The following is a 13,940-nucleotide window of genomic DNA, read 5'->3' as shown; positions in this document are numbered from 1 at the left end:
GTGTGTACTTGAAACATGCTATGCCAGTCTTATGTGCAAACCCATGTCAGAATAGTATCTTTGTTTCTGCACGTTTGTATTTTTAGCAGCATTGACTTGTTTACAACACCTGTTTCTTGTTTGTCACATTCTGAATTTTCTGGGACTGCATTTGCCCCGATTTGAAACCAAAAATAGTTGCCTCCAGGGACTAGTGTCTACACATAAGTATCAATGGACCATATGCTAATTTACTAAATTCTGAAAGTTAGAAAAGGAAATCAGAAAACCTATCTGGGACCTCAGAAAGCCCATCTGCAATTATTGCTTGATCTCCAAAATCAGTCTATGCAAGCGAAATTATGTTCAGTATGAGTGTTGTCATTAGTGCCACTTCAAAAATTAAATTCATGATAAGTAATTTATCCTAAACTTATGATCTGTTGTTTTTTCAAACTTATGCAAAAACAAATCTTGAGAATAAAAAATACAGTATGCGATAATTAATAATTATTAAGAACCTGTTCTTTCATATTTATGAATACATTTTACCACATTGCAGTTGTTTTTTAATGAAAACTCAACCTATCATTCTTTTTGAGTTCTACACATGTGGTGATACCTTATTTACACCAGGATGTTAATAAAATCAATGCTGGCTATTCTCAGAATAAAGTACTTATATCCACAGTTTCAAATTGCATAAGTCAAATGGTGTCCACTTTATGGTCTTCTCAAAACATTAAAATTACTGCTCTGGGGGCCTAAAGCGGCTCCCAGACCCCCGGCCTATGGGCTTCGGCCCTGGGGGCCTCGCACATTGTCCCCCCCAATTTCTAGTTCTAAATTGCGCCCTTGGTTTATTCCAGCACATGTGCCTTTACTTTTAATCCGGCTCTAATTTAACAATACTCCGTGTGCGCAAATGATTCTGCAGTCATGTTTTGAACTTGAGGTTTTTACAATCTGTTACCAATGAAAAACAGGCAGAGAACACAAACAACCCTGGGCAAGTGGGTTGGGGAGTCTGGGGGGCCGAAAGGGGTGCTGCTGTCTGAGCGTCAGACTGGAGCATTGGCTCACCACATGAATGGCATTAAGGGGACAGACCCCTCCACAGCTCCATTGTCAACAGTTACCAATGACAACAGGCACTCCGGGAGAGTCGCCGACAGATCACGTGTTTTGCAGAGCTGGATACCCACTGGTCACCCAGGACTGCAACCTTAATGATCTGAACAGCATTCCTCACGACTGGCCGTATAAGGCCATGGCGATGTGGCGCAGACAAAAACGTGTACTATCCCATTTGAATACACACTATGCTAAAGTCTGGCCATATCTGTCCCTGCCTCCCTGACAAAGACGCTGGGATTCACCGCAGGGATCTTTTGAGGACTCTGAAAACACACTGAGGTGGAGAAGGAGGGGGTTAATTTTTTTTTTATAACACATCGAGACGAAGCTACTCGTTGGCCTAATTGTGTCGAATTTGTGTTAAACTTAAAAGCAATACAACCACCACTGAGGCGGATTACACCCCCCGGTCCCTTCTAGGGGTCCTTTCTAGTTGTTCGAAGACTTTAGTTGAGTAGCCAAGGACAATAAAGCTGTCACCTTGTATTGAGGAAGGGGAACGCAGCCCTCCTTTCATAGTTTGAACAATCAATATGTTAACCGTCCCCAGAGGGCTACAAGAAATAGCAAATGAAAAACAGGAACAGAGAGGCCCATCTTATCTCACTGCTACTCAAACAACACTCCCTGTAGGAAAACAGAAGAATCAGGTGAATACACAAATACTGCTGGCACTTTGATGTTGAGACTTCCAAATACTTTGACATGAGAAACACTGGCCACAGCATGAGACCGTTGATTTAAGACTCCAGTCTGTGCACTGCATACTGTAAACGCACCGACTCACTTGAGGCCAAATGTCAAGCAAACCTTCACCAGCTGAACTGCTGTCCTGGTGTTACTGTACAAATTGAAGTCCTATTAAGGTCCATCCAGTTTACAACATAACTTGCAGTGCCGTATCTTTAAAGAAAGATAAAACGAAAAACTTAGCGGGAGCCACAAAAGCTAATCAACTCTTCCACAAACACAACAACCACCTATTGTCAAGATTTTACCAAACTCCATTACTTTTGAGATATCTTGCATTCAAACAAACATAGTAGAGAAGCTCGAATTCTGGGACTGGGTTGCTTGACGCGTCTCGCAACCCAGCAACCCATTCCAGTAGAAGATTCAAGCTTTTTTACTATGGAAACCACCTGGACAACTGAGAGCCTTCACAGATTCAAACAAACATGATTGCATAACATGCACTCCCTGCTGGTTGGCAGTGGTATGAGGGGTGATTGAGAAGTTTTGAGCTTGATCAAGAGAAACTAGGGCATGGTTCTGCATCTTTAGCGTTCTGAGAAGCCAACATTTCTCGAAAATGTGTGACGTTTTGACTCAATGCGTGAAATGTCGGTCTCTAGAATGCAAAAGATGGAGAACCACACCTTACTTTTTCTGGGTCAGGTTCAAAACATCTCAAATGCCACTCATAACAGTTATTCTGCTGGACATTATGTACGATGCCAGTCGCCCTCTGCACACCGTCATCAGCAACCAGAAGAGCCTCTTTAGCCACAGACTGCTCCTTCCCAAGTACAGGACCAACAGACTGAAAAACTACTTTGTCCCTCAGACCATTGGACTTCAACAAAGGTCAAGTCTGTGACTAGGTGGGGTCATAAATAAATCCCATATAATTCCTGCATGTTACTACTCCAAAAGGTCCAAGAAGAGATTTTAATTCTCATGACACTTTGGCTTTTACTCCAGTGCACATAGTTGTCCCCGCGGCTAAGACTTTTAAAATAGCTTAAAGTTCAATATGTTGTTCTTCACGTCGTCTGAAACACTGCAGAGACCACAAGAGACCCTATATGTATTTATTTATTTTAGATTTTTAGTGTTATTTCAGCTTGAGACTGTTTTTGTGTTGGCAAATGTTAATTACAAGCCTTAAAAAGGAAATATAATTCCACCAACTGCCTGTAAGAGGGAATCTACACACTCACTCACTCATCTTAAACCGCTTATCCGGGACTGGGCTGCAGGCTGGTTGCTACAGTCGATGTTAAAAGACTGAAACTGTTTAAAAGGCATCATAGTTTTTACTAAATACTAAACATTAAATTACAAAGAAACAGACAATCCAGTTTGACTGGCACTAATGAGCAAAGCTTAGTTGAGTTCCTGTACTGAAACATATTGAAGGCATTTAATAAATATGCTAACTCCAACAAATTCATATTGCTGCAAAATGCCTTGGTTGAGCTTGTGACTCTGACAGAAAACAGTGCCGTAAACAGTGATGTAGATACATATTGGTTTCCTGGGAAATGATAACCTTCTTGTACCTTAAAGGAACAGATTTCATTTTTACAACTGTCGTCAGTCAAAGAACTTCTGGCAAAAACACTGTTAGCAATCAAGCCTCTGAAAGCCCCGCTAACTTTTTGGTGGGGTAAGGGGTGATTCTTCTTCCTGTATATCAGCAAAAAACATGAATCCAGAATGCATTACACTGTCAACTGCTGAGATTTTTTTTTTTTGTAGTCAACCTTCTGCTCATTTTCATGTAGTGTAAGGTTTCACTTCACAGGGCCTCACAATTGCGCTTTATTTCTCATGTGCCTATGAGATAGCTATACAAATTCATCCGATTTTTACAAATATGGCCATTGAGTATTGCGAAGGGTTTTTGTCCACCTTTCTCATACCAACCAAAGTTGGTATCGCTATTATCGATATTTGAATCGATCCGCCCACCACTATCGGGCAGCAGCACAATATTATACTTGTTTGCTGTGTGCCACTTCAGGAGAAATAAAATCAACAGGATGGGAGTATGCTGCAATCACTCAAACAGAAGCACAGCTGAGTGAAAATTTTGGTAAAATAAAGCAGTAACAATCGTGCACCTCTGCAGTGATGATATGGTTAATTACCAAAAGCATTTTTGTGGTTTGATTTTCTGGATGTCGCTGATCTGGATGGCTGAGATCCTGCCTCAAGACCTACTCAGGCTGCACAGGAACTTTCTTAGAGCTAGGGATGAAATTTCAAAGATGATTTGTGATAAAAATAGTTATCTCTGATTCATTTAACTTAGTTATACCATGTGTAAGGTTTGTAGGTGCTCTGTCCTTACAAAATGATTGAGCACAAAAGCTCATTTGAACATTATGCAAAGATTACATTTTAGTAAGGTATATCTTCTATTATACATTCCAAATCTAAGGTGGAACTCTACTAGTGTGTACTAAGGTACACCTAAATATCTTTTAAAAAAAGAGCGGAGTCACTCAGGTGCCTGGTCTTGAGAACCAGGGACGGTGAAAAGCTTTTTTATCACATGGGAACTCTCTCTCACTGCCACTCTCTCTCTCTCTCTCTCTCTCACACACACACACACACACACACACACACACACACACACACACACACACACATACATATATGTATATGTGTGTGTGTGACATTTACACAAAAAATCTAGTTACTACATAATATTATAGGAGTTAGCTCCTGAATCCTAAGTGTTCATACAGGAAAGTATTGTAGTGTACATAAAACTAGTCTGTAGACTTGTTGTAAAACTAAATTGTAGCTAGTAAGCTAAGATATAAATCTGGTTATGTTATTATAGAAACAGAAGCTATGATATAATGTGTTTTAGGTTTCTATCTAAAGTTCACCCTGCTAGCTATAGACAAATTCCATACTCTACATACTTTCTAATGAAAACCCCAAACCTAGATACTATCTATTGCTATAAGAACCCATTAAACTGAAGAACCATTAAAAATCTACATAATGTAAAATAAAAGTGCAAATCCCGAAAGTTGGCTAACTATAGCCAGATGAGCTACTGTAAAATTTTGCCATTAACTAGCCTAACACACCTTGCTAGCCAACAAAGCTCAATATAACTGGTAACTGGCATATAAAGCATAACGTCACTTCACCTTACAATAAACGGTCGTAACAACAAATACATATAACAACAAATGTAAACAAAAGTGTGTATTAACGTTAGCTTCCCAATCAGAACACACTATGTTGTTAGCTATGACAAGCGGTGCTACAGCCGGCTCAATAAGCTAATGTTAGCTGCTAAGTTTAGCTAATTGCACCCCTGTCCTCCCTGTTCTTTCATCCCTGCATCCTGTACATGTTATCACTAATATAATAATATTTTAAAAAGAACCAACAAAGAAGAAGAAATTTGTATATATTCACAACCATAAAGTGTGCTGTAATGTATATGGATACAACGTGCACATGAAAATTCAGTAAGGTATATCTTATATATTATATTCCAATTCTAGGTGGAACTATGCTAGTATACTAAGGTATATTTATATATCTAAAAGGGAGAGTAAAATAGAAGAGTAGAAAAGAGTAGAGTAGAGTAGAGCCACTTAAGTACCTGGTCTTGAGAACCAGGGATGGTAGGTTGAAAAGCTTTTTTATCCCATGGGAACTCTCCCTACACACCCAAGCGGCTCAAGAACATGACAACATCGATCAAAGTTTATACAGGGAAATTGCATTAAGAAGTCTACTTTGAAAATAAATATTTTGGCACACTCACTTCTCATCTTTTGTGCACACATTAAGGCCTTAGTGTGGATTCCAAGCAGAGCTTAAGAAAAGAGGCCCCTGGCTATTGCATTTTGACCTTGTTGCCTAATTCGTGGAGGCTGAGACGCCGCCAACCCACCTCAGCCCAGCCGGTTTTCCAATAAACCGTACAGTGTGAAAGAGGCTTAGCACGCAACACCTTTCTACTGCTGCGATGGCATCTGTGGATTGAGTTTCTTTCTTCACACTACTTCAACTGGTTTTAAATTCATAAGGACGTGAGCTTGAAATAAACTGCCCTGCCAAGCTAAGAGAAAAATAACTCCAGAGTGCGGCAGAGTTGTAAAAGTGTCTCACACATATATTTTCATAAACAATTTTTAATAAAAGTGAAATATTTTTGAAAATGCCTGCTTGTTCGTTCTTTAAGTGTCTCCCAAGAGAGTCTTGAACAACTTTTTCATATCAAACTCCTTCATTTGAAGAATGTATGCTGTTTCCCCCCCCCCCCCCCCCCCCACACACACACACACACACATACACCCCTTCGGCTGCTTATCCAAGATCAGGTTGCGGGGCGCTGGATCCTATTTCAGTAGTTATAGATGCATGAGGCAGGGTACACCCTGGACTGGACGCCAGTCTGTTGCAGAGCCACATATAGACAAACGCATTCACACCCGCACCCACACCTACGGACAGTTTTAAGTTTCCAATCCATCTGACCTGCATGGGAGGAAACCGGAGCACCCAGACAGAACCCATGCAAACACGGGGAGAACATGCAAACTCCACACAGAAAGGCCACAGGTGGGAATCGATCCCATGACCTTCTCGCTGTGAGGCACCGGTGCAAACCACTAAGCATGTAAGAACTGTTGCATAACATATATGACAAGCGGTAAATGTGTACATAGTGTATTCTATCGCAACATGCATTGCTTGAGAAGTGGGGTACATCCTGTACTGTGTCAGTATCACAGTGTGGGCACACAGAGAAAGACAACCCATTCACAAACATTAAGGCCTTGGTAGCCTTCAGTGATGCTGCACACTGGTCAAAGTGTGGAGGGGGCCGCATGCTCACAGTGTGACATTGTGCTTAGGAAGCAAGTGCACTAATTGCTTGTGCCACATGGTGTGAACTTGTCTGAAAATTTCTTGAACTGCAGAATACATTTTGTTCTATTAATATATAGCTTACTTAGGGCCCTGTCCCACTGGGGAGAGGATCAATTGCTCATGAATTGAGTACACAAATTACGGGCGTTCGTTGTCGTCTGCAACAAAAATGGCCAAAAATGACAAATGTCCCAGTATGAATTACAGATATATTAATAATATTTAGCGAATATATGATGAACAATCACGGTTATATAACACATGTGGTGAGGAAACTGATCCGACACATTGAGATTATCACGGCAGTATTACGGGTGTATTATGAATGCACTGTGCACGTGTTGCGCGTGCACGGCATCTGCATTGCGATCATAAAAGAAGCGCACTCGGGCCGTCTGCATCACTATTCACACCAACAATACAGCCTCTGGAGCAAGTGCTGGACTTGGACAAGTTGATCACAGAGTTCATGCTCATTTTGTCATGCGAGGGTTAACTGTTCATGAGTTTGGGGAGCGGGAGTGGGGAAGCCGCTCAGGGTGTGAGACGGTGGGTTTTTTTTTTTGTTTTTTGAGAGTGTCACAGAAAACAGACTTCAGCGTGAGTTGTGGCTAAACAGCAACTCTTCCTTTTGTTGGTGTTAAATAAAAGTCCTGGAGGAGACACGACTGCAGCAGCTACGTCTTTGTGGATTTACACAGCCGGACCAGCACTGACTGGCAGGTATGTCAATTTCTGCCACATACAGTACTTTGGGTTTACGTGACGTGTTTGTTATGCATTCACAGATTGTCCGCAAATCAGCTGCAAAGCAGATGTAATAAAAATGCTTTATTCGTGGCCAATCTGTATGCATTCGCTACAGCATATTTTAGTTTGTGATGTGGACATGATGGGCACGATATATATCTGTTTTACACACTGTCCCGGTCCACTGCCAAGCCGCAAATCCACGTCAGTTGTGGATATCAGCGGTTAACAGCAGATATACAGCGCATAGAGTGAGTATGTATTGTGTATGAATTGAGTATATATGGAGTATGTAAGGCGGATGTCATCCACATTCAGATTTTTGAACAGCTCAAAAATCCTGGCTGTGGACATATGTGCCTCTGTGGATGATCACGGGCGTGTTCGGATGACGGCCGACTCATACAGGCATGTTACACGGATATTGCGGATGTTTGGCGAATATGGGCCAATTTTGTGCGCAATCCATAAGCAAATCCTCCTAAATGCCAGTGGGACAGGGCCCTTAATTCTAAACAGACTACTTTTTTCAGAGCACCTCATATTAACATACTTTGGTCAAATACAGTAAAAATATGCTCTCATTGCAATATGATATACAATTCATTATACAGTAGTGTTCAGAATAATAGTACTGCTATGTGACTAAAAAGATTAATCCAGGTTTTGAGTATATTTCTTATTGTTACATGGGAAACAAGGTACCAGTAGATTCAGTAGATTCTCACAAATCCAACAAGAGCAAGCATTCATGATATGCACACTCTTAAGGCTATGAAATTGGGCTATTGGTAAAAAAAAAAATTGTTGTAAAGGGGGTGTTCAAAATAATAGTAGTGTAGCATTCAGTCAGTGAGTTCATCAATTTTGTGGAACAAACAGGTGTGAATCAGGTGTCCCCTATGTAAGGATGAAGCCAGCACCTGTTGAACATGCTTTTCTCTTTGAAAGCCTGAGGAAAAATGGGACGTTCAAGACATTGTTCAGAAGAACAGCGTAGTTTGATTAAAACGTTGATTGGAGAGGGGAAAACTTATACACAGGTGCAAAAAATTATAGGCTGTTCATCTACAGTGATCTCCAATGCTTTAAAATGGAAAAAAAAAAAAAACAGAGACATGTGGAAGAAAATGGAAAACAACCATCAAAATGGATAGAAGAATAACCAGAATGGCAAAGGCTCACCCATTGATCAGCTCCAGGATGATCAAAGACAGTCTGGAGGTACCTGTAAGTGCTGTGACAGTTAGAAGACGCCTGTGTGAAGCTAATTTATTTGCAAGAATCCCCCGCAAAGTCCCTCTGTTAAATAAAAGACATGTGCAGAAGAGGTTACAATTTGCCAAAGAACACATCAACTGGCCTAAAGAGAAATGGAGGAATATTTTGTGGACTTATGAGAGTAAAATTGTTGTTTTTGGGTCCAAGGGCCGCAGACAGTTTGTGAGACGACCCCCAAACTCTGAATTCAAGCCACAGTTCACAGTGAAGACAGTGAAGCATGGTGGTGCAAGTATCATGATATGGGCATGTTTCTCCTACTATGGTGTTGGGCCTATATGTCGCATACCAGGTATCATGGATCAGTTTGGATATGTCAAAATACTTGAAGAGGTCATGTTGCCTTATGCTGAAGAGGACATGCCCTTGAAATGGGTGTTTCAGCAAGACAATGACCCCAAGCACACTAGCAAAATCTTGGTTCCAAACCAACACCATTAATGCCTCGCAGATGTGAAGAAATCATGAAAAACTGTAGTTATACAACTAAATACTAGTTTAGTGATTCACAGGATTGCTAGAAAAGCAGTTTGAACATAACAGTTTTGAGTTTTTAGCGTCAACAGCAGATGCTACTATTATTGTGAACACCCCCTTTTCTACTTTTTTACTAACAGCCCAATTTCATAGCCTTAAGAGTGTGCATATCATGAATGTTTGGTCTTGTTGGATTTGTGAGAATCTACTGAATCTACTGGTACCTTGTTTCCCATGTAACAATAAGAAATATACTCAAAACCTGGATTAATCTTTTTAGTCACATAGCACTACTATTATTCTGAACACTACTGTATTTTCAGAGTAGGTCCTACTGTGTGACACCCAGCCCAGTCTCATGCCTTTTTTTATACCATCATGAAATGTCACATTTCTGTGAACCTGTCAACTGTTTTAACCCTACCCCTAACCCTAACCATAACCTCCCTTGTCACCCCAAATTTCATGATACCATTTTGTAATACCGTAACACATTTACTGATGCCATCGTGAACTCTCTTGAGATTGGGTTGGTGACACCACAGTGGTACAAACAGTAAGCGTCCTGCCTCCCAAGCACAGTATTCCAGGTTCAGGGTTTCCCCATGTCCATTCACCTTATACAGCTGGAGCTGTGCTTGAAACACCAGACCAACATGTGGCTTTCACACCAAATCAACTGTGGTGGTCCTGAGCAAACGGGATTCAATAAATAGCAACTGCATTTAAATTCTACAGAAATAACTAGTTTTGAAATAGCACAAAAAAGTGATGATAATTTAGCAGAAAATGCTGTTGGATTGACTAATTTACAATGTAATTTCTTAAAATTACTTCCGCTTAATTCGATAAAATGTACATGCTGTTCTGTAAAGGTATTATTAATGCATTTTTTTTTTTTTTTTTTTTTTTTACAGAATTATGCTGGTAACCTCAGCTGCCAGATATTTTCTTTAATACAGTGTAGAAAAGATTAACATCTTTATGGGGAAGATAATATTAATATAGATAAAAAGTAAGTATTTTTCGTACACAGCTGTTGACATGTTTTGAGCCTGTCACTATTTATCAATGTTTACATGCTGCAACTGCTTCTGCATACACAGGATGACTAATGAGAGGAAAATGTGATATACTGTGCATCCAGAAAGTATTCACAGTGCTTCACTTTTTACACATGTTACAGCCTTATTCCAAAATGGAGTAAATTCATTTTTCCCTCAAACTTCTACTCACAACACCCCATAATGACAACATAAGTTTATCTGAAATTTTTGCCGATTTATTAAAAATAAAAACTAAGAAATCACTGTACATAGGTATTCACAGCCTTTGTTCAATACTTTGTTGAAGCACCACTGGCGGCAATTACAACCTCAAGTTCTTGATTATGATGGAGGTCACTGTGCTCGTTGGGACCTTCAAAGCAGAAGAAATGTTTCTGTACCCTTCCCCAGATTTGTGCCTTGAGACAATTTATTTTTAATTTAATTGTAATACAAACACACACACACGCTCATCTTCAACTGCTTAGTCCAATAAGGGTCATGGGGGGCTGGAGCCTATACCAGCAGTCATAGAGCGCAAGGCGGGGTACACCCAGGACAGGAGGCCAGTCTGTCGCAGGGCCACAAACAGACAAACAAACACATTCACACCCACCCGCAGACCTATGGACAATTTAAAGATCCCAATCCACCTAACCCGCATGTCTTTGGATGTGGGAGGAAACCGGAGCACCCGGAGGAAACCCACGCAAACACGGGGAGAACATGAAAGCTCCACACAGAAAGGCCACAGGTGGGAATTGAACCCATGACCTTCTCGCTGTGAGGCAACAGTGCTTACCACTAAGCCAAAAAAAAACCTTTTCACATTGTCACTATCAGGTACTGTGTGTAGATTTTTTTGAGGAACAAACTGAATTTCATCCATTTTAGAATAAGGCTATAACATAGCAAAATGTGGAAAAAGTGAAGCGTTGTGAATACTTTCTGGATGCACTGCCCATGAAAGTCCTCCAAAAAACACTTAACATTTTCTCAAATGAGAATTAAACAGCACATAAGTCCAAGATAAATTTCCTTAAGGGACAATCAAGTATATTGCATTGGAGAAAATGCTGATGTTTATATAAGCAGAAAACACAATCACCTTTAAATCTCATTAATTCAGAACTTGACACTGCTCCACCACCTACACACAACAACTACAACTGATTCATTTCTTCCCACAGATGCTGTGTGAGACAATTCCACAAATGTGAAGACCAGGACTGGGAAAACATCACATTTCCCAACACCTTCCACATCTTGGATCCATTAAAAATGGCCTCTATAAACTTTATTCCATTTTGTTTTGGTGTGACCTGCAACTCCACAGCAATCACTATCATTGTGTGAATTTACCAACTTGTCATCACATTTCAGGTGTTTACCTATCCTTGTCCACTACTGACAGGGCAGCGTGCCAAAATGAATAGCCACTAGACTTGAAAAGTCAAAGTATACTTTCAAACTGGAATAATAAGAAGCCAACAGCTCCAATGCAGAGCGCTGCCATTTGCTGCCTTCTTGCTGCAGACAGGAAGTGAAATCTGTAAAGCTGCTGCTATAAATCAGATTTTCTGTGGTGTACTTGACACTAAAAACAGTTTAAAGTCAAAGTAATGCAGGCATTTTACTGTAAAATATAGAAATATCAATGTGGGGACCAAACATTAACAAACTCAAGGGGCTTAGTGACATTAGTTAAAACATATATGCCAGTTAGACATCGTTCGGAACAGTCTTCAATTTTAGAGTAATGTTTTCATTTGATTTTCTTGCAATGGGTTTGCTACCTAAAGTAGGTAGGCCTACCACTGTCACCATTAGCGGACCTGGAATTGATCCCTTTCTGTTGAGCCAGTTAAGGGCTACCCTGGACTACGGGTTGCTGCGGTCACGAGCCCCGAGCTCACCTTAGCCTGGAGCGGTTCCACCTCAGTATCCTTTTGCTACGGTAGTTATATCTTGTCTCCATATACATTTCAGCACGCTTTATGGTTGTGAATATATACATATTTTTTGTACTTTTTTTAATATTATTATACAACCCCTGCCAATAATTATGGAATCACCGGCCTCGGAGGATGTTCATTCAGTTGTTTAATTTTGTAGAAAAAAAGCAGATCACAGACATGACACAAAACTAAAGTCATTTCAAATGGCAACTTTCTGGCTTTAAGAAACACTGTAAGAAATCAGGAAAAAAAATTGTGGCAGTCAGTAACGGTTACTTTTTTAGACCAAGCAGAGGGAAAAAAAATATGGAATCACTCAATTCTGAAGGAAAAATTATGGAATCATGAAAAACAAAAGAATGCTCCAACACATCACTAGTATTTTGTTGCACCACCTCTGGCTTTTATAACAGCTTGCAGTCTCTGAGGCATGGACTTAATGAGTGACAAACAGTTCTCTTCATCAATCTGGCTCCAACTTTCTCTGATTGCTGTTGCCAGATCAGCTTTGCAGGTTGGAGCCTTGTCATGGACCATTTTCTTCAACTTCCACCAAAGATTTTCAATTGGATTGAGATCCGGACTATTTGCAGGCCATGACATTGACCCTATGTGTCTTTTTGCAAGGAATGTTTTCACAGTTTTTGCTCTATGGCAAGATGCATTATCATCTTGAAAAATGATTTCATCATCCCCAAACATCCTTTCAATTGATGGGATAAGAAAAGTGTCCAAAATATCAACGTAAACTTGTGCATTTATTGATGATGTAATGACAGCCATCTCCCCAGTGCCTTTACCTGACATGCAGCCCCATATCATTAATGACTGTGGAATGATTGTATTAGTGATAACAAGGGAGGACTGGGGTACAATTACCTAAATCTAGCAGCTAACGTTAGCTTATCGAGCCGGCTGCAGCACCGTCATAGCTAACAACATTCTGTTTGGGAAGCTAACGTTAATACACACTTTAGTTTGCATTTGTTGTTATATGTATTTGTTGTTTCGACTGTTATTGTAAGATGAAGCGATGCTTTTATGCTTTATATGCCAGTTACCGGCTTTGTTTACCTTTGTTGGCTAGCAAGGTATGCTTGGCTAGTTAATGGCTAAATTAACGGTAGCTCATCTGGCTATAGTGAGCCTGCTTTCTGGATTTGCACTTTTATTTTACAAGGTGTAGATTTTTAATGGTTCTTCAGTTTAAATGATTCTTTAATAGATATCAATAGATAGTATCTAAGTTTATGGTTTCCATTAGAAAGCATGTAGAGTATAGAATGTGGCTTCCTATAGCAGCAATCCATAACGTAGCTAGCAGGGTGAACTTTAGATAGAAACCTAAAACATATTACATCATAGCTTCTGTTTCTACAACCCCTGGCAAAAATTATGGAATCACTAGGCTCGGAGGATGTTCATTCAGGTGTTTAATTTTGTAGAAAAAAAGCAGATCACAGACATGACACAAAACTAAAGTCATTTCAAATGGCAACTTTCTGGCTTTAAGAAACACTATAAGAAATCAAGAAAAAAAAGATTGTGGCAGTCAGTAACGGTTACTTTTTTAGACCAAGCAGAGGAAAAAAATATGGAATCACTCAATTCTGAGGAAAAAATTATGGAATCACCCTGTAAATTTTCATCCCCAAAACTAACACCTGCATCATAT

General features: G+C 40.0%; 1 protein-coding gene across 2 annotated transcripts in view; it reads right to left on the bottom strand.

The window, feature by feature from the left end:
• The window catches only part of LOC117530007 (lysosome membrane protein 2-like), a 79,861-nt gene that overhangs the window by 54,561 nt on the left and 11,360 nt on the right, over positions 1-13,940 (bottom strand). The gene's annotated exons all lie outside the window — the stretch shown is intronic.

This window comes from Thalassophryne amazonica, chromosome 17 (genome assembly GCF_902500255.1).
Source record: "Thalassophryne amazonica chromosome 17, fThaAma1.1, whole genome shotgun sequence".
NCBI lineage: Eukaryota > Metazoa > Chordata > Actinopteri > Batrachoidiformes > Batrachoididae > Thalassophryne > Thalassophryne amazonica.
Note: the sequence above shows the minus strand (reverse complement) of the source record. Positions and strands in the feature narration are given on the sequence as shown.